The sequence below is a fragment of the Mauremys reevesii genome, linkage group 11 (genome assembly GCF_016161935.1).
Source record: "Mauremys reevesii isolate NIE-2019 linkage group 11, ASM1616193v1, whole genome shotgun sequence".
NCBI lineage: Eukaryota > Metazoa > Chordata > Testudines > Geoemydidae > Mauremys > Mauremys reevesii.
The window spans coordinates 25,047,699-25,073,686 of NC_052633.1; the positions used below are offsets into that span (position 1 = coordinate 25,047,699).

A 25,988-nucleotide genomic window follows, 5' to 3' on the forward strand; every position below is an offset into this window, starting at 1 on the left:
TCTACCCCGATATAACGCAACCCAATATAACACGAATTTGGATATAACACGGTAAAGCAGCGCTCCGAGGGGGTGGGGCTGCATGCTCTGGCGGATCAAAGCAAGTTCGATATAACACAGTTTCACCTATAATGCGGTAATATTTTTTGGTCCCCGAGGACAGCATTATATCAAGGTAGAGGTGCGTATCAATAAAGAAAAGCAAGCAAACAAAAAATCCATTTTAAAATCCATTTTAAAAAATCCACTTTAAAATCCATTTTAAAGATTAAAGATGTTTTTGAGGTAGACACTCAAGGAGAATAAAGATCTCTGCTTGGTCCCCAAACCAGAGGTGTAAAGAGGAATGATCTGGCATTAAAACAACACAGAGAATAGGGCCCAATAGTTGCCTCAATGTGGTGAACTTTGAATATGCAAAAGACCAGTTTTGTGTGGACCTTTCACCTGGTGCTCATGGAAGCTGATAGTGAATTAGTGCCTGAGAAGTTAGAAAGGAGATGCACCATGGAAACAGAAACTATCAGTGCAGGGGTAAAAATTATGGGACCAGAGTTAGGGTGTTCTCAGTGCTGAAGCAGATCTATCTGTGGCTTAGCCTAACCTTTATCAGAGTCCACTGTAAACCCTGCCTTTTTCACAGCTGCATATCAATAGCAACAGGCACTGAAGAACAAAGATGAAAAGATGAAAGAGAAAGAGAGGTAATGAAGTATAAGAAGGAAGGAAAAAAGATTTTGTATTAAGCAAGGAACTTCTTATTAAGATGGCAAGAGCACAGTCCATTTCACATACCCTTGTGATTTGTGTTTGGCACCTGCATCCACCCCGTGAATGCCTATGATATATAGATAGTAAGATGCCAACACATCTTTTGACATCCTTTGAAAATGCTCTTTTCTTTTTAACTATATACAGAGAAAAAAAAAACCTTCATTGAATTACAGGTTCAATGGTACATTTGTATACTGCATAGTAATCCCATGTCACATACAGACCAGAGATAATCAACTGCAATGTTCCCAGAGGTACGAGGGGGGAAAAAAGCATGTTGAATAACTCTGGAATTAACCTAGCAAATATTACAAAAGTAGTTAGGGCAGCAGTCTGCACTTAGGATGTAACACCAAGATAGCACCATATTTTCAGCCATTTACATAACATACATAGGCCTCGTTCCAGGAACGAGTTCCACACGGCTAGACACCTGCACTCATGCAGAGCATATTGGAGCCATAAATAGAATGAATCAAATTGGGAGTGTCTGGGCTGAGTTGGGTTTTTTGATCCACAATGTGCCAAAGATATGATATTTTCAAAAGTCCATCCCCTTGATTTTTTTTTTACATTTGCCAAGTTTCTTGTCTGAATATCCTCATTTTTATTTTCTAAAAGATTCTCCAAAGGTAGGAAAAGTCTGTCTGTTTGGTTTAGTTTGAGCCAAGTTAATAGGTAGGAGTGGCACTTTGTGCCTCAAAACAGCACCCTGGACCCCCCATATTCACCACTGTCATATAATTATATGATGTTTTGTACAAAGTATGCTTTGCGAGGTAGTATTTTAAAAGTCTTGATCTGTTGAACATTAATATCCTGTTGGATTTTATGTGCTATCATGGTACATTAATTTATGAAGTTTTGCTATGTGCGCATTACTGAAATATGCTGTCAGATTGGGAACACCCACAACCAGCCTTTCAGGAACAACAGTGCAGGAGACAAACATGCTGATGGCCCATTAAAAGGAATCCACACTCCCAAGGACAATCCCAAGAACTGTATACAATGGAGACTTCTCAGAGATAGCCTGTAGAAAATGGAGACTGCTTGGCCCACGTTATAGCAAAGGATCTTTATGGCAAGCCGGAAGAAACTACAAAAAAGAGAGAGTGACATCAGCACTTGGTCTCACTCCCACCACAACTCAACATCTGGAAACATGACTGGACAACAAAGACTGAACAGGGGAAGGTGGTCCTGTGTGGGAGGAAAATTCCAGCTTCTGTATTGAAGATCTGTAACTTGCTTATACTATCTATCAGGGGGAGACTGCTCAATTCAAATCCTGTTTAGTTTATAGAACTTAGACTGCAAATTAATTGTTTTCCTTAGATAACCAACTTTGAGCTCTACGCTTGCTACTTATAATCACTGAAAATCTATCTTTCTGTAGTTAATAAACCTGTTTTATCTAAAATAGTGTAGCTTGTTTGAAGTGCTTGGGAAACCTTAGCTCAAGAACAAAACCTGGTGCATGTCCTCTTCTCATTGAGGGAGAAATGGACTGGGTTATAAATGTATACTGGTCAGGCTTCTGACCAGGGCAGGATGGTACAGCTCAGGGCAGCACAGCTGGGGAGCTGGGGGGAATTGGCTGGAGCCTCCCTAGCGGTAGTTCATGAGTGGCTGGGAGAAACATTCATGTAACTCAGCTGGGTGTGTCCCTGCCTGTGGATGTCTGTATGAGTGCAGTACCTACCAGAGGTGTGCAGCTTGTCACGGCATCACAGGGTTAGAGGGAGCCCAGGTTGATGGGACAGAGGGCTCCGCAGTGCCCCAGTTCCAGGTTGCAACCTGGGGGCACCAATCACAGTAGGTCAATATTAGAATTATAGTCCTAGGACCTAAATATGCATGTATCTTGCAGGAGTTTTCATTCCCTGAATGCTGTCTGTAGATAGTTTTTAAAATATGCTAGAACTAGATATCTTTTGTCTATATCCTACTTAAAAGAGTAGTTCTTGAAAGATGCATTCTGCGCTTTGCAAATCTGTTGGTGTCCTAAGTGCATTAGCCAAGGAGGCGGTTTGAAATGCAGACACAGTCAGGAGATCACACACAGGCTGTTACCTGGGTATCCCTGTGCATTCAGGCTGTTTCATTGCGATAGAGAGAGAATTGAGGTGTCTTTGAAAGAAGACTGTGATAAATAGCCAAGCACTTCTTTTATTCTCCTGCACAGGCTCGACAGACGTTTTGGCACACATCATTTAAAACTTGCCTAAATGCTTCTATAGAGTCTGTAGCTACCCTCCTACTATATTATTTAAAGAATTACCCAAGAGAAGTTTGTTTTTGTCATTGAAATTTCTCAGGTGTCATAGTCTAGGCACAATGTGCACTGAATATCTGATGCTTCCTTTCTAACAAGAATGCACCTGGAGTTTAAGAATAAATAAATAAATAAATGTTATGCCTGTGTGAGAATAAATGAATCCCATTTGGCTCAAGGAAGTGTCAATTCCTACAAAAAAATTAAATTGTTGTTGGGGAATTGTTCGTTTCTTTAAAAAAAAAAGTATGGAAAAAAATCAGGTAGCTCCTGGTGCCTGTTTCAGTTTCTTTGCAGCATGCATTCTAAATTGTTTCTATGGGTTTATAAAGAGTATAGGGCCAGAATTTGTGGCAATTTAGCTGGCTCTTTCAGAAAACATACAGTATAAAGGACTGATATGAAAAAAGCTCGATATGGAGTTTTACATTGGCCTAGTATGCAGGCTAGGTGGTTGAAAGGGACCCAAGAACCAAGAAGTCCAAAGTTAGAACCTCAGATTTACAGTGGCCATGAATATACTACAGCAGTGAACATACAATTACAGTAACTAATTCACTACTTTTCTAAACTACACACCTTCTTAGACCGTAAGCTCTTTGAGGCTGGGACAGTATATTTGTTGTGTATGTGCATAGTGCCTAGCACAGTCAGCTCCTGCTTCATGACTGAAGCTCAGAGGTGCTACTGCCATCAAATAATAAAATGCTGTCAGCTTCTACAAAGGAAGCCACAGACAAACTAGCTAAATCATATTGCTACAGTACTGTGTACACAATGCACAGGGAGCAGGTCTGAGCTCTTGCTGCTTCTGATGTAGCAAGAAAGTGTCACGCTTCACATGATCTATTGTTTTTATAAAATAGTGCATTTATATGTATATTGTGTAGATAAATGCAAGGCTTTGGGGAAAATGGAAAACCTCTATGGGGCAAATCTGCTCCCCTCCCTCAGCCCTCCATGGACAAAGAAATGCTGGTGCAGTGGCTCTGCACAACCTCCCTGCTGGCCACTAGCAAAAGGGATTGTGACTGGGGTATAAGTCAAGTGGCTGGATCCCCTAGCTAGCAGTTTCTTCTTCCTTGGTCTCTGTTACTATCTGGCAAAATGTGCAGCCCCAGGATCAGGTGGGCATAAAGGAGTTTTCAATCCTTCCCTCTTCCTGAGAGAAAAGAGGTCCAAAAATCAGACACTGCAATTTTCTGGGAAGATTTGAGGGCTTTTTATTGTATCCAAAGCAGTTTGCCTATCCCTATACATTATACAAAAAAGTGAGTACTTGTAAATAAGTATCGCACAGTAGTAATCAGAGAATACAAGAGTTTCCCCTTAGACATAGAATAGGAGATGTCTGTCATAACTGCGTCGGAACAATTGGCCTATTGTTGACTTTTTAATAGCTTCTATTCTGCACATTGTTCTAAACGTTTATTTGTCAGGTATTTATTTGTCAGGTTTTTTGGGGTGGGGGGGGAATGTCAGTGTTCTTTAGGTGAAATGGAAAAGATTTTTTTGTTCACTGTTTGCAAAGTAAGATTTAAATTGCAAAGTTGCAAAGAATGATAGACATTATTTTGAAGAAAATATATAGGGATATATAAAGACTTTCCTTGTTTACGCTTTCATTTCTTCCATACTAGAGTAAAAAAGGCGTCACATCTTTCTGCCTTCAAAGTAGACAGGTAAATGCTTGCAAGTGCAGTCTGTAAGTGGCTTACTCACACAATCACTACTGCTCAATGCATTAAGCTTCTGAAATCATTGTCTTTTCACCTATTCATATATTCAATTGCATGTTCATTTATAGTGTTCTTGAGTGAGCATTTTATCATGCACATTCCCTCTGGAAAGCATTGTCCAAAATCTCTCCTTAGTCATCAGAAGCATGCTAGCTTTAATCTTCTTGGCATAAATGTGGAAGGCTGTCATCTCTTGAGAATAGGCTGTTTTTTCGTCTCAATGTTTTTTCAAGTGATAAAGCAAAACTGGGGCTTCTTATCTGGCATGGAACCAACAGAGTGTTAGCCACATGGGGAAAGATTTCAGGCATTCATAAAAGTTAAAAAAAACAACATGAAATGCAGACAAATAACTGTGCCTAAGGTTAAGTTCTGTTTTCACGGCCATATATACAACAGGAGTAACTTGATAGTTTGGCTTCATATCTTGATCATGAGAATGATTCAGGTGCTTCTGTCTGAAAACAAATTGTTACAGTATGACTAACCTGTTCAGACAAATGCACTATTAACTCAGTGTATAGCCCAGGTGTCTGATTAATAATGGAGAGGTGATTGCTCTCTTTGGGATAAGAGCTTAATATTTTGTGCAGGTTTTCTTCTTTCTTACTGTTTTTCATCCCTCCCTCCCCCCCCGCCCCCGCTTTTCCTGTTTGTATCACAAAGAGTCCAAGCAAAACTGAATTTTTATAAAAATGAATTAAGCTTCCTGGGCCAGACCTTCAGCGTCTGGAAAATGATGGAGCTTCTTTTAACTCATAGTTACCTCAACTTCAGTGGAGGTAGATTAGTGTACACCAGCTAAGCATCTAGTCCCATAAGTGCAATAATAAGGCACTTTTAGAGCCACGTGTTATTGATTTTGTACATGGATTTTTGTTACTGAAACAACAAAGGAGACCAAAAGAGAGTGGTTCAGGACTACAAAATGCTCAAACCATTGAGCTATCTGTCCCCCCTGGAAGAAGGAAGGCAATAGCTGGGTTTAGAAACAAACAAAAACCCCACTGCCTTTTTCCAACTAATTTTTTTGGGGGAATGTTACATTTATGTTGTGAAAAGCCAGTAGTGATTTTTTAAATTTAAATTTATTTATTTTACATAGCTCTAGAACTTGTACAGGTCACTCAGCAACCATCTTATGAGAAGAGCTGGTCATAAAATGGGAACAGTTTTCATGCAACTTTTCATGAAAAATTCATCTTTTTCCCATCAAAATTTTGAATTCCAATGAACAATGCTGTAAAAAAAAATCTAAATTCAGAACATTTCAACCAGCTTCAGTTATGTCATAATGGCATAATAAATTATACAACACTATATACAAAAAGTAGTAGATGTTTATATAAATACAATATCTAGAGTTACCATTTTAAAAGTAAGTTTTAGAAAGGATGTAAGGTATAACCCAACCTCTAAATTGATGGGGTTTAGGAGGAAACTTTTCCTTTTAAAACTTTTATTGCAGTGTTTCTTGTTCCTTTCTTTGGAGTTTCTGATACTGGGGACTGTCAGAGACCGGACACTAGATTAGATGGACCTCTGATCTAATCCGGTACAGATTCCTTTATTTGCAATGTTACCTGAGCTAATCGGAAAACTTGGGGTAAATATAAAATTAGCTCCTGCCCTCCCTGGTCAAATTCAACACGTTGCTGTGACTCTTCAGAAAAAAGTGCTTTAAAATAGTAAATAATAAAATAGTAAATTAAGAGTGAGCCTCGGCAGATGGTTGTTCAACATATTAAGAACATAAGAATGGCCATACTCGGTCAGACCAAAAGTCCATCTAGCCCAGTATCCTGTCTTCTGACAGTGGCCAATGCCAGGTGCCCCAGAGGGAATGAACAGAACAGGTAATCAAGTGATCCATCCCATTGCCCATTCCCAGCTTCTGGCTTTGGCAAATATTTTGCAGCATTAGTTAACTGCAGTTTTTGTGCTTCTCTGGAAATATTATATTTTTTCCACTCTTACTAAAACAACTTACTGGACTGCATGCATAGCCTTCAAGTGTTTAATGGAATATTGGTTGTTAAAGATGTGGATGCAATGATCTAAGAACTTGTAATAATTTTGTGAGCACAGTATGTGATTTGGCCAGTAAGATAAAGGTATTGTATATTGGGTGATAAGCCCTTCCTGTATGACTGTATTGTTCAAGCTTAATAGGGAGTTGTGTGGTTTCCCCTGCTTGTTTTTCCTACAAGGGATCCAGATAGGCAAACTGAAGAAACAATTGGGGTCAGTTACAAGACACTGGGGAAACTATTAACTTTGCTCATCCTATATCATGTCTCCAACGAAGTGTTACAGCTGCCCTGCCAATGCTGGGAATGAAGAGTGCAGAAGAACACAAAAGAGTTAAAAATCCCTGCAGAGGTGGGAGAGGTTGACAGAGACCAATTCTGTGGATGAGTCTGAAAGAGTTGGGTCTTTCCGCAGGTCCAGGCAATGATAAGTCATAGCAACAGACAGGCAGCTTGTAGACTTTTTTTTTTTTTAATTAAGGGCTGTTTCCCTGAAATGGTTTTGTCCTAAATAAATAATACTCTGCTCTAAGAAAGCTGTTTGGTTACTGGATATCACTGTCATTGCTCCCGGAGGGGATGGATCTGCAGGTACGGAACCAAATTTAGGCCTTTTGAAGTAACCATGGTTGATCCCAGGGGAGTAGATCCCAGGGACCAGTCTGAAAATGGGAGAATTGTGTGATTCAGCTTCAAGAAGAGCAATAGCTCAAGGCCTAAAATCTGAGGGGGCGGGAGGTGCAGTTGAAGACAAAAGGGTCAGGAGGTGCAGTTAGCCTGGAAACTATGACATTGGCCATATGTGTGGAAGATAAAATTGGTTCTATACACTTCAATTACATATATATTTTACTTCCACAAATATGTTCTTTACCATATCTGAGAAAAATGCTTGAAATTGCATGTAAATGATACATCACTGTCCATCAATGCTCCTAAACGTACTGCGTTCCTTGGCCATACCCAAGGACACAGGCACAGACTCTGTGGGTGCTCCAGGGCCGAAGCACCCACAGAAAACAATTAGTGGGTGTTTAGCACCCACCAGCAGCCAGCTCCCCGTATCATCCCCAGTGCCTCCCATTGGCTGGCTGCTCCACCGGTCAATTCTTCCCCTTCCCACCCGCCGTAATCAGCTGTTTTGCAGTGTGCAGGAGGCGCTGGTGGGGAGGGAAAGGAGCGGGGATGGTGCATGCTCGGAGGACGGGACAGAACTGGGCGGGAAGAGTCGGGGCAGAGGTGAAGTGGGGGTGGGAAGAAGTGGAGTGGCGGTGGGGGTTTGGGGAATAGGGGCAAGTGGAGGAGGGCGGAGTGGGGGGTTGAGCACCCCCAGCGCCTGTGCCCAAGGATCTGGGATGCTTTTGGCTATGTGAAGATATATTATACATGTAAATATGAAAAATAAAGAGCTGTTTCATGTTGTGAAAGGTTCTGTTTCTAGCAGTAACCACAGGTTCCAACATATACATATAGCAGTGCCTGAAGTATATTTTTGCTAATCAGATTAAGACTAGTGGTTGCCCAAGTCCGTCCAGATGGCCAAATGCTGCCCAGGGATTTCTTCAAATGTGCAGCTTGTAGATTGGACAGTAGACATTGTTAAAAATGGTCTTTTAATCATGATGATCTTTTTAAAATATGTTATGTATTTTTTTTATTTTCACTAATTCCAAGGCCAGAAAGGACAATAGCGATCATCTAGTCTGACCTCCTATGTAACACAGGCCATAGAACTTCCCCATCATAATTCCTACAACACATCGTTTTGAACGTTTTTTTTTTTTTGTTTCTGTGAGAAAGTTTCACGCTGTCACTTTTATTCTTCCCTTCCCCTCCTTTTTCCAGTTGGGAAAAGGAAAAAAAAAGTATGTGTGCAGAGGGAAATTTCTGTCTCACTTTTTAATTATTTTCCACTGGACAAAAAGTCAGTATTAGTTCATTACCTACTCTCACAGAAAATTAAAAACAGAGAAAGGGTGGGGGTTTTTTGTTTTTTGTTTTTTTAATTATTTCATTTTGAATTATTTTGGTAGAATGAAATCAAACCTGAAAAATTATTTAAAAAAATAATTTTGGTAACCACTCTTTTTGAAAAAAAAATCTTAGAAAAGATTTGGAAAACAGGCCCCTTGGATCATGGCACATTGGAACCTGTTGTGGCTAAAGTCCGCTTTTTCCTATTAAAAATGAAGGTAAATGTATTTCATTCTGCTCTAGTTCGTACAGATTATATAAAGCCCTTAGGCATCTGCTAAATTACCAATTAGGCTCTTGTTTGGTTAAAATGTGGGTGCCTTGAGCTGTGCTGTTAGTTCCTTATGTAACACACATTTTGTTTTTAACATAATCATGCAGAAAAAAAATGATTAGCTAGTCATGATATATACCTAATCAAAGTTATAAGAGGACACTTGATAACATATCTTCCAGTATAGAGCCAATTGAGCACTTCAGAATGTGTGTGTATTAGATTAGACCTCCTCTACAATAACTACAAAAAAAAATCACACAGGACTCAAACCACTGCATGTGGAACAGAGATAAATTCTTGCTAACCTTATAACACAGGCTTTGAAGGGATTTCTTCCAGAAGTCAGTGGGGTTTTGAAAAACAAACAGGACACTCCAATTAACTGGAAAATATCTGTTTGGCAGGGCTTGGAGGCTTTTTTTTTTTCCTGCTGCTAAAGGTTTTAATCACAATGATCCCATATTGGCCTAGGTCATTAGACTCTAATTGTGCAAAAGGAAGTGGAATGCACCACCACTAATACCACAAGGAAATGGGATTCAAAGACATTTATAATCTAATACAGAATTATAGCAATAATATGGTAGATCCTCCAGGCAATATACATGCTACTGAACTAGGGAGGTGACGCATCGTGGCTTTATTATTTATCAAGTAAAAAGTATATTATGAATATAAATAAAGAACACGTTTTGCAGAATTTTATACATCATGCTTAATTGGCAAGACTTGGTGTATCTGCCATCATTACAGGATAGCTATAGAAATATTTTTTAGAAGTTCAACTTAATAAGAATGTTCTAATTCTATTACTTTGTGTAATATTGCTGTAATTCATTATACACACAAGCATTAGTATTAGAGCTGCAAGAATAGTTTGGATAGAAACCTGAAATGATCCAAGTTCAGGGTCTCTTTACCCAAACCCACAAATAATTAGCCAGGTCCTTTAAAGTTATATGGCCAGGCTATCCACAGAGGTATCACATTGCAGGGCACCTATCCTATCGATTTTCTCTTGTCACAAGGACATTTTGACTGACACTCACCCATGTTTGCAAATACTTGCCCCTGTGTCTTGCAGGCAGGTTGCCCCTCCATTGCCTCTGAACTCTTCAAGTAACTATCTGTGCCCCACATGAGGACCAAAACCTTATGGATTCTGTTTGAATAATGACCATGACATGAACCTTGTAGGACATGTGCTGGCCCTGATCCAGCTTGCAGCAAAACGCTGAAGACCACTTCCCCTCCCTCCCATGCATTCCCATTGTGCATCTGGGTGTGATCAATGCCTAGGACACACAGTGTATTTGATGAGGTGCTTATCATTATTATTAAACATCTGAATGGTAAAAATAATCAAATAGGTAATGGGCCATATCCCACAGGCATTTCACCAGTAGAACTCCCACTGACTGTAAAAGGAGTTCCAGATGCAGAGTTCTTCCAGGTTGAGTCCAATATAGAGAAAAAAAATCAAGTACTATACAATGAATAAGATGAGTCAGACAACAGCTAAGTGTCTTCCTTATCAGGAAAGCAAAATAATATGCAAGATAACTAGTCACTATTAACTATTATTAATCACATAACTAGTCCCACTGATTTCATTTGGGATTACCCTTACATGAGTAAGGTCTATGGAGTATGGTCCTATCACTAACACTGTTTGGTTATATTTTCAGGTTAATTAGCATTAAAATTACACACACACACTCTCTCTCTGTCTATTAAATACAACCCATTACTAAAATGAATGCAATGACTTATATTTTCCATAGCAATACAGGAAAGTTAGCCACACATTTTCCATTACTTTTAAGATGAGTGGCTAATTCCACTACACCAGAATTACTACAAAGGATGTAAAAAAAATTATGATTGCATTACAGTGCATTAGATATTTCTATGACAGTAAATATAGAACATTAGTAAGCATGTTTTGTCCCTGACAGGTACCATTTTATAAGTCAGCCTCTGCACACTCTAAGAGAGAAGTTTGCTTCCATAATAATCATCAGCTTAAACCTCTTCAGTACTCAGGAGTCCCTTGGATATTTAAAACTGAAATATTTGATCAGCCCAATGTGAAGTTAAACAAGGAATGGACAGTGTTTGTTACCTGAGTCCACAGAAAAACTCCTGAGATGAGATTTTATCATGTGATTTGAGAATATTGAATAGGTTAACATAACCTGGGTCCTTCATAGTATAATAAAGTTTAAATCTATTCCTAGTATCTAGAGTCTCTTCTGAGCAGCACAGTTGTCAAAAGTTTACTGGACTTGACTGACTTTCTGAAGAGTTATTCCATGTTTCTTTGTTTACCCACTGGTTGGACTCAAGCTGTGTTTCTGAATTGTATACGGCTTATCACAGTACCTGACGTATGAGATCACATTACCCTGAGAGAGTGTGTTTTTATAAATGGCTTTTGCAGAATTATTCCCACATTGGTCCTTCAAATATATTTTAACAGAGACTGCCAGCAGCCTCTATTCCTTTCCAGTCTTATGAGGGAAGAGTTTATATCCCTGGTTCCCTTTCACAGCATCCCTTTGCATGGCTTACAATTCCTAGCAATCTCCCAGAGCACAATTCCCAAATGATCCCTGTGCTGGGCCAAAACTAAGAATAGAATAACGGTGGACCTGGAGGCTGCCTTAACAAGCCAGTACATCCTGATAAAAAGAAATTCAAGTCAGAATGGGGATTTTCCAACACAACTATTTCTCATAAGAATTCAAAATGGAAACCTGTGCACAAGAGCATTGCAGTTAGCTATATTTTAATTTTGTCTAATTTGCCAAATATCTTGTCTTGCCCACCTGATGCTGATAGGCAAGGTATATGCTCTTGCCAAGGCTGTAGTCATTAGCTGAGCACTGACAAATTCATAGCTGGAAACCAAACCAGTTCACGTGCATGTTAGTATTGTTCAAGATAGGTGTTAAACTTGTCAGGGTGTGTTTTGTGATTAGACTCTATAGACTCTATAAAATGATGCTGCATGGATTAATCTAACTTGTAATATATGTATCCCATGCTATAAGTAATGTGTACGTTTTGCTTTATAACTGTAAAAATGCTTGCTCTGAACTTGTGAACCCAGGCAGGAGGAGTGGTTCCTCCAGCCATCAAGGAGGACTATCAAAATTAGATGGGCCACTTTGAAACATCATGATACAAAGACGGGGTTAATGGTCATCTCACAGTTGTGAAAGTGCTACATGCAGTAAAGCTTGTCCCACCAGCTTGAATTCTGGAAGAAGGAAATAAAGAGAGCTGACATTACATTTTTTTATCTCTTTGCTGTTTGGATTCTCACAGGGCTGGAGCTAGGAAATAAAAGCAGAGATTCCCCAGGTTCAACATGAGTTGGCCCTAAAAGACATTCAGTGCTGACAGATTAGTACAACTCTGTCACCTTTTGAAACCACAGACTGTAACTCATCTGTGTATATATCTTTGCCTGCTTTAACCTGTAAACAACATTCTCATTTCTTTTTCCCAATTAATAAATCCTTAATTAGTTTACTATAGGATTGGCTATAAAGGTTATCTTTGATGTGAGATGTGACATACAAATTGACCTGGGGTAAGTGACTGATCTCTTGCGACTGGAAACAACCTGAATATTTTGTGATTGTTGGTGTATAGCAACCATTTATCATTCAATCCAGCTTGTCTGGGAGGCAAAATAGATCGGAGTGCCCAAGGGGACTGCCTGTGACTTCATGGTAAGACTGTTATAGTGTTTCGGGACTTCACATTTGTTACTGGGGTGGTGAAATCTAATTATTGAACATACAACCGGTTTGGGGCGTCTGCCCTGCTTTTTGACAGTCTGCCCTGCGGTTGGCACTCAGGGCTGTGAACCACTCCAGACAGTGTGACAACCCACATGCCACCAGAGTGGTATAGCACTCAAGAATGATCAGATTTATCATTGTGTCACCAAAGAAAAATCTGTTTAATTGCCATGTTTGTTGTTTTTGTTAATTGTGTCTTTTCACTGAGCACGGTTTGAGCAGGTACAAAGAATGGAAAATGGGCATTATTAATACACAATGTGAAAATGAATAGCTATATTTTATCACATCCCTTATTTAGCTCTTAGAAAGAGGCATCTGGATTAAGGGATTTTATAATTGTGTCAGGAAGAAGTAGGTTATTGGAGTGTATTTTCATCTGTGCTGAATGACTAAGAAAGTTCTGAAGAAAGAACACAGTCAGACAATATCCAATGTGTTTGTTTGGCTTGTTACCTGAATACTTGCAAACCAAGTTCAAGACAAATGGACTCTAAGTATACTAAGGACTGGCAAAGGATCACAAGGTGCTGATGACTCAGAACAAGTACAGAGTTGGCATAAAGCTAATGCATCATTACAATATACAACATTAAAGCACTTCCCAAATAGGAAAAATGTAATTTCTATCTATGCTTATTGAGCCAACACCATTTCATGCCTTTTGGATATGCACAAAGACACAAGATGCTTATTAATTGGAGGGCTTTTTTACAGTGTGTGTGTACTTCAACCACTGGACATTCGAGAAGGAGATATTGTACAAACAATTCCACCCAGAGGGCTTAGAATGACCTATTGGTTCTTGCCTAATGAATAATGGTATAATTCTGGAAGTGTCTTTTCTGAAAACTGAGCTGAAAGAAGGTGATTGGTTGGTAGTTAGAGAAAGTCATAAGGAGAATGGGCATCATGAAAGACTTCCAGGATAGTAGAAAAAAAACAGAGGTGGAAAACACGTGTACTTTGTGCCCTAAGGCCAAGACTGATAAATACAGTTAGCTGGCTCTGCTGATGTTGAATAAGTAAATAATTCTCCAATACAAACCAAGCAACAGCAACAAAAAATCTCTGATAAGAGATTAACTCTGTAGCCAGACTAGGTAACATTTCAAAAGGAAAAAAAGGAGATAAGCTCTCCAGGAGAGGCTCCATGCAAATAGAGCAATGGGACCTAACCCTGACTAGAGCCTTTATAGATTACTATAGTAAGATTTATTATTAACCAGAGCAATGGTGTTTTGCTAGCATATTTATCGTGTTTGCATATGGACTGCTTAACTAAAGAAAACCCTAAGATTACACTGATATTTACAGTATTTAACATAGGGATATGTAATGTAAATATAAATGTGGCAGCTTGCAAGAAGCCTGTTTGATGATATAAAGTGCATCTGCTGCCTTGTATGGTAAGCAAAAACATTTTAAATATTAAATTTAGAGAGTAAATGCCTGTGGGGTGTCTTGTTTTTAAAGAGAGTCATTTCCATAAGAAAAAGCTACACAATGCCTCTTGCGTGATACAATTTTTTTGTCATGCACAATCTCATTCCGAAGCCATATTGCTATGGAGGAGAAATTTTCTTCCTTGGGCTTATAAAAATGTATAGGGCCATGGTTTGTGATCACTTACAATGTAAAGGACAGGTGTAAAAAATAAAAACAAATCAAGTAACTTTACATTATACAGGCTGGGTGTTCTGAAAAGAACCCCAGAACCAAGAAGGCCAAAGATAGAACTAATAGTGCCCTCAAATTTATAATGGCCATTGCCACATAAATCAACTGTAGTGATTGGCATACAAATGCAACCACTAATTAGTTGCTGTTTTAAGCAACACAGCTTGAATGTTGGAATGTGTTTCAGAAACTGGAAATTAGGTAATTTTTACAGGACCTGGCCTTCTATGCACAGTTCTCAGGGAACAGATTTGATTTCTTGCTGCTTCCAATGTAACATAAGAGTCTTTACATCTGGTTTAAAAAAACCCAATCTTATTGGTGTGTTTTTATGTATATTGTTTGCATAAGTGAAAGGCTTTGGCTGAAAATGGGAAAGTCCACTATAGAGCAAACTGTGCTCCCTTCCCTCAGAACTCCGTGGGCTCACAACAGGGAATAGGAGCGTGTAGCATGGAACATTGTGCTCGTGCCCCCTGAAAAACTGACAGCATGGGTTGGGGCTGGCTGAACCTTACTATGCAGGAGTGTGTCTGGTAAATCCACAACTACCCGTATCTTATGACAAGGGTGCAAGTGAGAGGTGCCTCTCCTGAAGAGGGTCTAGGGCTGTAACAGCAACGAGGCAATTATATCACTATCACTCCTCAGGCTGAAGGAGGACGCCCCTGATCCCAGCAATACTCTTTGCACAAGATTCGGGGTTTGGGACTAAGTATCCTACAGGTGACAGTAGAGGCCTAAATAGCAGACATTGAGTACTGAGCTCTTTTCAAAATCTGTCCCAGGAAGTCCAATTTCTAGCCCTTTCTTAAATAGAAAAGCATGTATGGCATTAACTGTTATATCCCTTGAAATCGAGACAACTTTGTTCAATAAATGTCAGCTGTCCTATTCAAATATTTCCCAAGCTTAGTATTTCTGGTTTTGCACAGTAAAAAGATTCTTTGAAAACTAGGATTTTTAAAGGTGCTCTACACATTTGAATAGAAATGCTGGTGAACTGCAAAAAGTTGAGGTTTTTTATTTCTTTTCATTTTGTTTCTTTTCATTTTTTATATTGGAGAATATTATATAACTTTTAATATGACAAAATATTGTAATATATACTGTTTAAATATTTATATAAATGTACAATATTTAATACATTGATGTTGTCAGAAATCCTTTAACATTTCTTTTGCAAAAAATGGTTCCCCTCCCTCCCCATTTTCTAGTAAGTGACCACAAAGCTTAACTGTGAGATAACAGAATGCGATGGCAAGTGGTAATTAACGTACATCTTCTCCTGCAGGATAAAGCAGCAATTGTGAAGTAGCATATAATGCATTTGTAATTCTCAGAACAACAGAGGTTTTTTAACTAGAGTGAATGCGGTTAACAAGGGAAAAGCAAAACTTAGTCAAAGCATTTTCTTGGACCGAAGGTCAAGTGAAGTAAAAGCCCTGAGGGTTTAGAGACTCTAGCAGCATTTAATGATGGCAGCATTAATGCAATCAAAGTTGTCTATATTGTAGGTCTATTTTGATATCTTGGTGCAGGAGTCCAGGTGGAATACACTGGCAGCTATCCTCTCAGACCCTGGTGTTTACAAATTAAACAATTCAAGAGAATAGCCTTTTAAGATGTTTCATCATTTTGCTTAAGCTGGTAAAATTAATTACAAAAAACAGCCACAATCATTTTCTATTAAAGAAATGCTTTTGTTAAATAGAAAATCCTATGTCCTAACCAAGTAAGGAAATAAGATCCTCTTTTAACAAAGGACTTTTCTTTCAGGCTTTTCACAACATGATGTCAGAGATAATTATCTTCCAATGCTTAGCCAATTAAAAAATCTGCTCAATACAATAATATTCACTGAGTTATTTAAAAGATATTACTTACCATGAGCAATTATAGTGGGCTTTGGAGCTATTTTAAATTTTGCAAATAAATATTTTTTCATTTACTGTCAACTAGAAACATTGGCATGATTCTGATTGAAACAGAGGACTGGTTCTCACTTAAACAGATATAAATCAGAAATCACTTCACATAGCGTTAATGGAGTTTAGCCAATCAGAGAATTGGAGAATCAGGCCCAAAATATTGATGGCATGCACTGATTTGTTAAGCTGTAATGGATGGACATGATACATCAGGGAAACAAATACTTTCGATTATTGCAGGAATAGCATCATGCCTACTGTAACATTTGAGAAGGTGAAATACAACACAAGTCTGTCTTTTAGTCTTTAAAAGTAAGGAACTAGTGTCATGGGCACCATAAAGCATATCCAGTACTCACACTTTGATTAAAATTATAGCATGTTGTTGCATCTTTATTAAATAATCATATGAAGAATATTGGAAAACAGAATCCCACAGCTAAGTTCCAATCATATGCTGCCTCTTGTTTTTATTAAAGAGACAATGTCCTGAGACTGACATGGCTACAACTACACTGCATACAACAGTAGAAGATATATTGTTTGTATTGTCACTCATCAATTATGTGCTGAACATAGAATGAAATTGAACAGAATTCAGAATCAGAACACAACACTGGTGACAAAGTTGATGGCAATGGAACGTGCATGACGCAAGTGTGATTTCTGCTGGCTTAATTTTTCAAATAGTAGGAAAGTGCTAGAATGTTTGAGTATTGTTGCTGGCATCAATCAATGGCATGCAACTGTAATTGAGTGCATTCAGGCATTCATTTGAGGAATTGCTTATCTTTATTGAATATCAGTTTCATATAAGTGACAAGTTCGTTTTAATTTTCAGGTAGAAAATAACCCCCTGAAATTTTAATGGTTACTAAATACAAACCCATGTGAGAAGATATGCCACAGTTTCTGGTGAATAACAACAACAAAAAAGGCTAATTTATTCCAATAGTTCTTTAACAGCAAATTCATAAAACCACACTACAGAAGTGCTTTTAAAAGCTAAACCAATAAAGCTAGCAACTACTATATATAACATACCTCCTCATATCACACCAAATTCACTTTTGGAGCTGTGATGCTGTATGATTCAACTATGATCACTTATATCATGGATATTGCACCATTAGACAATCTTGTACACAGTAGATCATGTAAGGTGTTAACGGAAAAGTTATGTTTTGCTAAATAAGATTATTCTGTTTAAATCAATGTATCATCACTGTACCTGAAATTATTAATATTGCCTATGTATCTATATCTCAAATGTGTTTGTTGCTGGCTGGGGTAACAGACACAAGGTAGTTTATATCCAGTCTAGCCAGCACATTTGTGAATGGACTAATCAAGTTTGATGGCCCATTAAATACCCTTCACTCTACCAATGGGCCACAGAAAAAACTCATTCCACCCACATAGATCTTCCCGTAGATGCCTCAGCATGGATATGAGCAATGGCTTTCTCTGGGAGTCCTCAAGGCATGTAAGAATATGTGATATGCTCATGTGACACTGGATTCCATCTTGAGCCAGTAACTTTCCACAAACTGAGCTGTGAACTTTGTTTGAAACAGAAAATTTCCAGGCACATGGCAAAGGGTATAAAAGACCCCTGGGATGAGTCCGTTTTGCCTCTTTCCTGCTCTGATTCTCTAGACTGTGGATTTACAACTAAAAGAAGCATATTGAACTATGGACTGAGGACTTTCCAATCTTTTGGAAGTCACAGAGATACTTTGCAAAATCCTTTTATCAGGTTTGTAGCAGTGATGTTATAGACTGCTGGCTTGTAATTATTGTATGTATATGATCTATAAACCATTTTAACTCTCCTTCTTTTCTTAATAAACCTTTAGATACTAGTTACTGAAGGATTGACAGCAGGCTGTTTATTGGGTAGGATCTGAGTTATATATTGACCTGGCTAAGTGGCTGATCTCTTGAGATTGTAATGACCCTATATTTGATTAAATTGTTTTCAGTAACCACTCGTCATAGAATCCAGTGTCTGGGTGGTGAGACAAAGGCTGAAATGCCTAAATAGACTGCATTTTTGATTTCTTGTTAACCAGTGTGGTAAGTAGATGTTTATTTTTGGTACTGGTTTGGTATAATCTAATGATAGAATAACCACCAGTTTGGCATGAGCCTGCCCTATTTTTCACCAGTTTGTCCTGAATCTGGAATTCTCAGCTGTGACCCACTGAGGGATGGTGACAGGAGGGTGTCACACAATGCCATTTACAGTATTAATAAAATACAATATTGCATAAATTAGAATATGTAAAGCATATGATATATAAACTAAGTAGTCAGATACTCAAAATGGCAAAAGGCCACTAAAAATCAACATTTAATATTGAAATTTATTGGCCAATTTTAAATCGTATCCTGGCTGACTACAACATCTATTCACAAAATATCAGAGTATTTTGCATGATCTGAATAGATAGCTTTGGAATTGCTGTGCAGAGCTCCGGGGAAAGACAGCATGAGAAAAGAAAGTTCGGAAAGGCTGATGGAATTATGGTTCCTCCAGCCTGCAGAGTCAGTTGTTTATAGCATATTGGCCTTTGAAAAATACAGAGAATATTCTCTTTCCACAGCATTTTCGTTAACAGTATAGCCTAGCAATTATTATTACTAAGTATTTATATAACGTGGTCAGCATATATATTGTACAATTGGGAGCTGTGCAAATGAAAATCAGTCCATAACTTCCCCCAGATATGTCATGCACTTTGGTTGTAATATCTGCTCCGTTTTTTTTAAAGACTTCATAACAACTCATCTTCTGTCTTCCATGTTTATTTTGGGCTCTTTGGTTTTCTGGTTCTTTTTGTAGTTGAAAAGTGGCACTGATCTTAAAATAAAAGTCCAAACTTTTCCAGTCTTTCATTAGGCCTGAAATGGATTTTAAAAGTTATATTTTCCTGGCTCTAATGCCTTCATCTGGGGCTTTTTTTGTTTAGGTGCACTATCAGTGCTTGAACTCCAGATTTCACCACAGCAGTGTGTCATACTGCAGGCTTAGCAGGAGCTGACCTTGCAGGATTGCACCTCAAATGGATCCAGGATAGTATCTGTAAGATTCATCTAGGATTCTGTTAGTGAGTTGATACTATTATTTCAAACATGAGAGTAAAAGCTTTCCCTCCCTGACCCACTCAACAGCCAGTTTCTTAACATGTTGTTATTGAAGTTCCACCAGGTCACAACAGCTGGAATCAGTTGTAGAAGAGCCTATCCTAAATCTCTTTGTAATTTAGAGACAACAGAAGAGTGCTTGAAATGTCTAATCAGCTTCTGGTTTTTGTTCTAACCACACATCCTTGATGCAAAGCAGCCAGGCATGTGCAAAATATCCCACTCTGTGTTCATTAGAATCATTTGCACCTTTTATTCTGCTAGGGACCATGTACATGTTACCAATATCTTTGTCAGCTTATCATTTTTCAACCATACCAAAAATGTTTCCAAAATGGCAGCTTCTGTGCCTTTGCTGTGGAATGCCAGTGAAGTACAGCTCTTCTGCTTGAGAATGCTGGTGTCCAGCTAGCACCTCAACCATAGGACCATTCTTCCTCTTGTGGTTTAAAGTCATGGAAAATGACTTCTGGCTATGCTGTGGTTATTTTAACTTGTAAAGTCTTTCCTCCAGACAAGTACCAACTGTCATAACCTCAACTACCCAGCTGGTCTCTCGGTCTTCAAAAGCAACCAATCATGGCACTCGGCAGATTTAGCATAACACCTCAACATACCCTATTTGATAGTCTTATATCTTTTTTCAAAAAAATTTCCAAGTCATTTTAAATACCTTTCCTAATGATAGATGTGGATTTGCGTACAAAATCAAAACTGATTTGGGCATTCATACCATCCCTGATCAATTCACTCTTGCATTCATTTGTTCAGTGCTTTAGCTCTGGGGTTGACCTAATATACATATTGAACTTTTCCAAAATATTTCCATTATTTTAATTCACTGGAAGTCAGGCTTTTTTTGCATGGTTATGCAGATATGAGTGCTCTTTATGCTCTCCTGCTCCACTTTATGGCTTGCTCACCTACAGATTGCAGGTAATTGCCCTGTTGTGTGCCAAACAGTCTATCTTGATAGATACCAATTTTGTGCAATTTATATGGAGGAGGCATCCTTCATGATTTTTCCATATAAATTAAATCTAAATTGTCTCTAGGTGGGGCATAAATCATTCATGAATGAAGTCATAGGTGGATAACTATATGGTACCAGCAATAATATTTTACTTTAGGCAGCAACAGAGATATTATATTTCTTCTGGAAATATAATATAGATCTATATGTCCACAGGAGAAATGTTTGATCCAAGTCTCTGATGTCATTTTTATTTGGGAATATCATAATGTTCAAAGTAAACTCAGAGCAACAAAGCATTAAATAATGTAACTGTTGTCATCATATGGATAAAATGCTTCCTAAGAGATGGCAGAAACCTCCAGTGGGAAATCAGTGAGAGCTGACAGCACTCAGTCTTGTTCAAGAAGCATTCAACACCTTGCAAATCAGGCCCATACTCAGCAGTGGCTTAAGAAACAAAGCCACTTGAATAGCAAATCAACAAAAGAGATCAGAAATCTTTACAGATTATCTCTTTGAGAATAAAATTTAAATATAAAAATGGGGATTAGATGGTAAATATTTTTATATATACACACACACTTTAAAACCTGTATAGTTATTTTAAATTCAGTGCAATAGACTTAACTGTAAATTCATATAGATATAGGGACAGATTTAGGCACCTAAAGATGCAGATAGGCAGCTAGTGGGATTGAAAAAAAAATGCCTGAGTGAGTTTTGTCAACCCACTAGACTCCTATTTGCATCAGTAGGTGCTTAAACAGCTGTGTAAATATAGCCCATAATTCACAGTACTTTACTGTGACAATAAAATTGTATTGCTCTTCCAAAATAAGTGTGTTGGTGACAAATACTTAGAAAATATTATCAACATAAACCAACATTTTCAAAGTTAGATGCCTAAAGTTAGGCCCCTAAGCAAAAAGGAACCTGATCTTCAAAGGTACTGGAAAAACACAGCTCCCATGAGGTCAATGATGCAACATATTTATTTTGAAGGTGGGAGATTTCCATGGAACTAAAGGCATTGGCAGTTGCTGGTGCTGAGCTCTGAAAGCCAGGCCACCTGTTTTTACCTGCCTAAATATGGATTTAGGTGCCAACTTCAGGTTACCCCAATTTGGCTGGAATGTATAACTAAATAATTGTGATAAAAATAAATAGTTTAAAAAAAACCAATCTCCAGTGTTCTGAAATTAATTTAATACTAGACAAAGTTATGGATTTTTTCCTTTCACATTATTCATGATGAAAAAATACAAGATACTTGAAACAATAATGCTGATTTTCCTCACATTTACCTTTTTATTTATGCTGGTGGACTTTATGGACTTCAATAGAGTTCCTCCAGACTTAGGGCCCAAACCAATTTCCATTAAAAATCAATGGAAATCTTTCCCTGGATGTTGGATTTGGGTCTCAAACCTGGCAGAATCAGACTGAATAATATATTGAGGTGTAATCTGGCATTACCAGCCAATGTAGTTCTGCCAAGGAGTAAAGTTTTAGTATAAGGAAAATGAATCTGTTGTTGTCTTTGTCTTATCCTGCAATAATCATATCAGATTATAACATTTGAGAATAACGTCCTTTGTTAGGGTTTGATCCAAGCTGTTACTTTGCAGTTATGGATCCAAACATCACTGGGTGGGATTCATGCAAATCACAATCAGACTTTCAACACTATTCCAATTTATAAACATACCAATGAATGAACACTTATTTTTAAATTGCGAGACTCCATTATAAAAAAAAATCATAGGCCTTTATTCTTTCTTTCATTTACTTATTCACTAAAGAAGTTTAGAACTCAGCTCTGTGCCATTCACCAAGCCCAGGTTGCTGCAGGACTGTACACTGTGCATGACTTAAGTGCTACATTTTTTATTTCTAAAACCATCGACAATTATTAAACTCTTTAGGAATAAATGTCCTTATTAGCATGAAGATTAGAGCATCTAAAGTGCTGTGAAATGTCAGCTGCTTGTCAGAAGTCATTTTGAGTGGGCTCTCTTGACCCATCCCAATTTAAAAGTCTGTTTCACTGGAACAAGACAGATAATGAGGGCACACAAAAGCAGCTCATTAAATGAGCTATACACAAAATTTGTCTTACTAATTGAAAGAGCATAAGCTAAAATTATGGTACCTTAGTTAAATATCCAAAGTGTTCAAAAATGTCATGAGAAATAAATAACTTCATTTTAGGACTGACTTTTTCAGAAGTCTGGAACATTGTGTATTAGAATAAATGAGAATATATAATGAAGCAGAGTCAGAAAGCCTATCAGGCTCACAGGAACTTGGTCAGAGAAGGAGAGATCACAGCTAGGAGAGTCAGGCAGGAATTCAGATCTAGGATGCAAATGAAGTCCCTCATCAGAAGAAAGAATGTGATGGGTAAAGACCTTTGATGTCTACCTCTTTTAGAGGAGTTTGGAACAACAACAACATAGCAGTAGATCTTTATATTAACTGGAGTAACATCTCAGCCTGGAAGAAAACGTAAACTACTAATAAAAACAGCTTTAGTACAACTAAACAGTCATCCTGAAAGAATTAAATCAGTGGTGATTATACTCAATGTCACTACTGAGCTAAGTCATAGTGAATATGTAGGTCCTGATTTGGATCTCATTTATATTAGTGTAAATCAGGAGTAACTCCAGTGAAGTCAATGTATTATACCAGTGTAAAACTGGTGTACACGAGATCAGAATCAGTCCTTCAGTTTAGAGATGTCTGGTTTGCTAGTCCCTTATGGTTTTGGGAGACATTGACTAGATAAGCATTTGTTAGGAAAATTATGGCTCATTTACTGTTCTTGAACTATTACTGTTACATACCATCTCTATCTGCTTCATCTATTTCTGATTTTATCCTAGGCCTACATGTCATTATGTGTGTGTGTATATTTATATTCATTCACTGATTTATAAAGGTTGTATCTCAAATTGTACTGCTAACACACTTAGGAAGATTGTGATAGGTATGTACTAAACACAAAATCTATATTAAGAAAAATAAATACTCCCATACAAACTAGGCCAATGTGGAGACAATTTATGAATTAATTTGCTAACCTATTCTTTTTTTGTTTTGTTTTGCACCAAGAGTGCTTGTTTCATTCAGGGACATCATTTCAGGAAAAAAAAATTGGGGTGGAGTAGGGCAAACTTGTGTCAGCATATAGAGCATCATATGTGATTATAACATTGAGCCAATGTAAAAAGTGACCTATAAAAAGTCTGGGGGGAGGCAGACTACTACATCCCTTGCCCTATAGCAAATGATGCCCTATATTTTATTCATAAACTAAATAATGCATTGGAGAGGGGAGGAGGCTATTTTCATTTGGGCTTAGAGCTGGCTATCTGATTATGAACACAAGGAGGTTGCATTTGTAACTGATTTGTTTATGAGTCAACACGTTTTTGTAAAGGGAAATTGTGCCTCACCTCTCTACTAGAATTCTTTGAGGGGGTCAAACAAACATGTGGACAAGGATGATCCAGTGGATATAGTGCACTTAGACTTTCAGAAAGCCTTTGGCAAGGTCCCTCACCAATGGCTCTTATGCAAAGTATGTCACAGGATAAGAGGGAAGGGTCTTCTCATGGATCAGTAACTGGTTAAAAGATAGGAAACAAAGGGTAGGAATAAATGGTCAGTTTTCAGAATGGAAAGAGATAAACAGGGGTGTCCCCATGAGATCTGGACTGGCATCAGTACTATTCAATATATTCATAAATGATCTGGAAAAAGGGGTAAACAGTTAGGTGGCAAAATTTGCAGATGATCTATTCAAGATAGATCTCACAAAGATAGTTAAGTCCAAAGCAGACTGTGAAGAGTTTTAAAGGGATCTCACAAAACTGGATGACTGTGAAACAAAATGGCAGATGAAATTCAATGTTGCTAAATACAAAGTAATGCACTTTGGAAAACATAATTCAACTATACATATACAATGATGGTGTCTAAATTAGCAGTTATCACACAAGAAAGAGATCTTGGAGTTATTGTGGATACTTCTCTTGAAAACAGCCACTCAATGTGCAGCAGCAGTCAAAAAAGATAACAATGTTGGGAGTCATTAAGAAAGGGACAGATAATAAGACAGAAAATATCATATTGCTTCTATATAAGATGTGGGCATATCATAGATTTAAGTACTGAATGCAGATGTATATATTGGAATATATATATTGGAAAAGGTACAGAAAAGGGCAACAAAAATGATTAGGGGTATGGAACCACATGCATATGAGGAGAAATTAATATGACTGGGATTTTTCAGTTTGGAAAAGGGACGACTAAAGGGGAGATATGTTTGAAGCCTATAAAATCATGACTGGTATGGAGAAAGTAAATAAGGAAGTGCTATTTACTCTTCATAATACAAGAACTAGGGGGTCACCAAATGAAATTAATAGTCAGCAGGTTTAAAACAAACAAAAGGAAGTATTTCTTCAGACAATGCACAGTCAACCTGTGGAACTCTTTGCCAGAGGATGTTGTGAAGTCCAAGACTATAACAGGGTTCAAAAAAGAACTAGATAAATTCTGGAAGGATACATCCATCAATGGCTATTGCCAGGATGGGCAGGGATGGTGTCGCTAGCCTCTGTTTGCCAGAAGCTGGGAATGGGTGATAGGGGATGGATCACTTGGCGATTGCCTGTTCTGTTCATTCCCTCTGGGTCACCTGGCATTAGATGCTGTCAGAAGATAGAATACTGGGTTAGATGGACCTCTGGTCTGATTCAATATGGCCGTTCTTATGTTAACTACTCATATTTTTCAGCTATGCTGAAATAGCAGGTACAAAAATGTGAGCATAGAAGACTATTGCTCTATCATTCATTCAAGAGTAAAATGGGTTGGATAAATCTGTCCATGTAGACTATGTATTTCCATTTGATTTTATGAACTCTATTTCTTATTATGACCTTCAGTGTGGGTTAAAACTTCTTTTATATTGCAGAAGACAGACCATGCCTGTGAATCTGAAACAGGGCCATCAAGGAGTCATCTACCTTGAATAGTTCTACCCTAGTGGGACAATGGAGAGTACCTGCCGAACCATTCGTTTTTAGTGACCCTCTGATAGCATTCCTTTTCAGAGGCTGGAGAATGGGAAAATCACAGTATAGGAACAGATACAGGAAAAGGTTTTAGAAATTTGTTTAGGGAGAGAGGAAGTTCTGACTTCTTCCCCTTTAACTCTCTCTTCCAGAGCAGGACTGAAAGAGCTGCAGTTTTTTCTCCAATTGACCACCTGGTAAGGTGTTCAAGCTGCTTTTAAAAAAGAGACATGAGCTCTGAGGAGGGGAACCATATCATCACCAGAGAGAAAAG

General features: G+C 38.0%; 1 long non-coding RNA gene across 2 annotated transcripts in view; it reads right to left on the minus strand.

Moving 5' to 3' along the window:
• Positions 1 to 4,407: 4,407 nt before the first annotated feature.
• The window catches only part of LOC120375115, a 268,432-nt gene continuing 246,851 nt past the window's right edge, over positions 4,408 to 25,988 (minus strand). For both annotated transcript variants that reach the window (XR_005586438.1, XR_005586439.1), the window contains one exon: positions 4,408 to 5,249. This is a non-coding gene — a long non-coding RNA (uncharacterized LOC120375115). The remainder of the gene's footprint in view (positions 5,250 to 25,988) is intronic.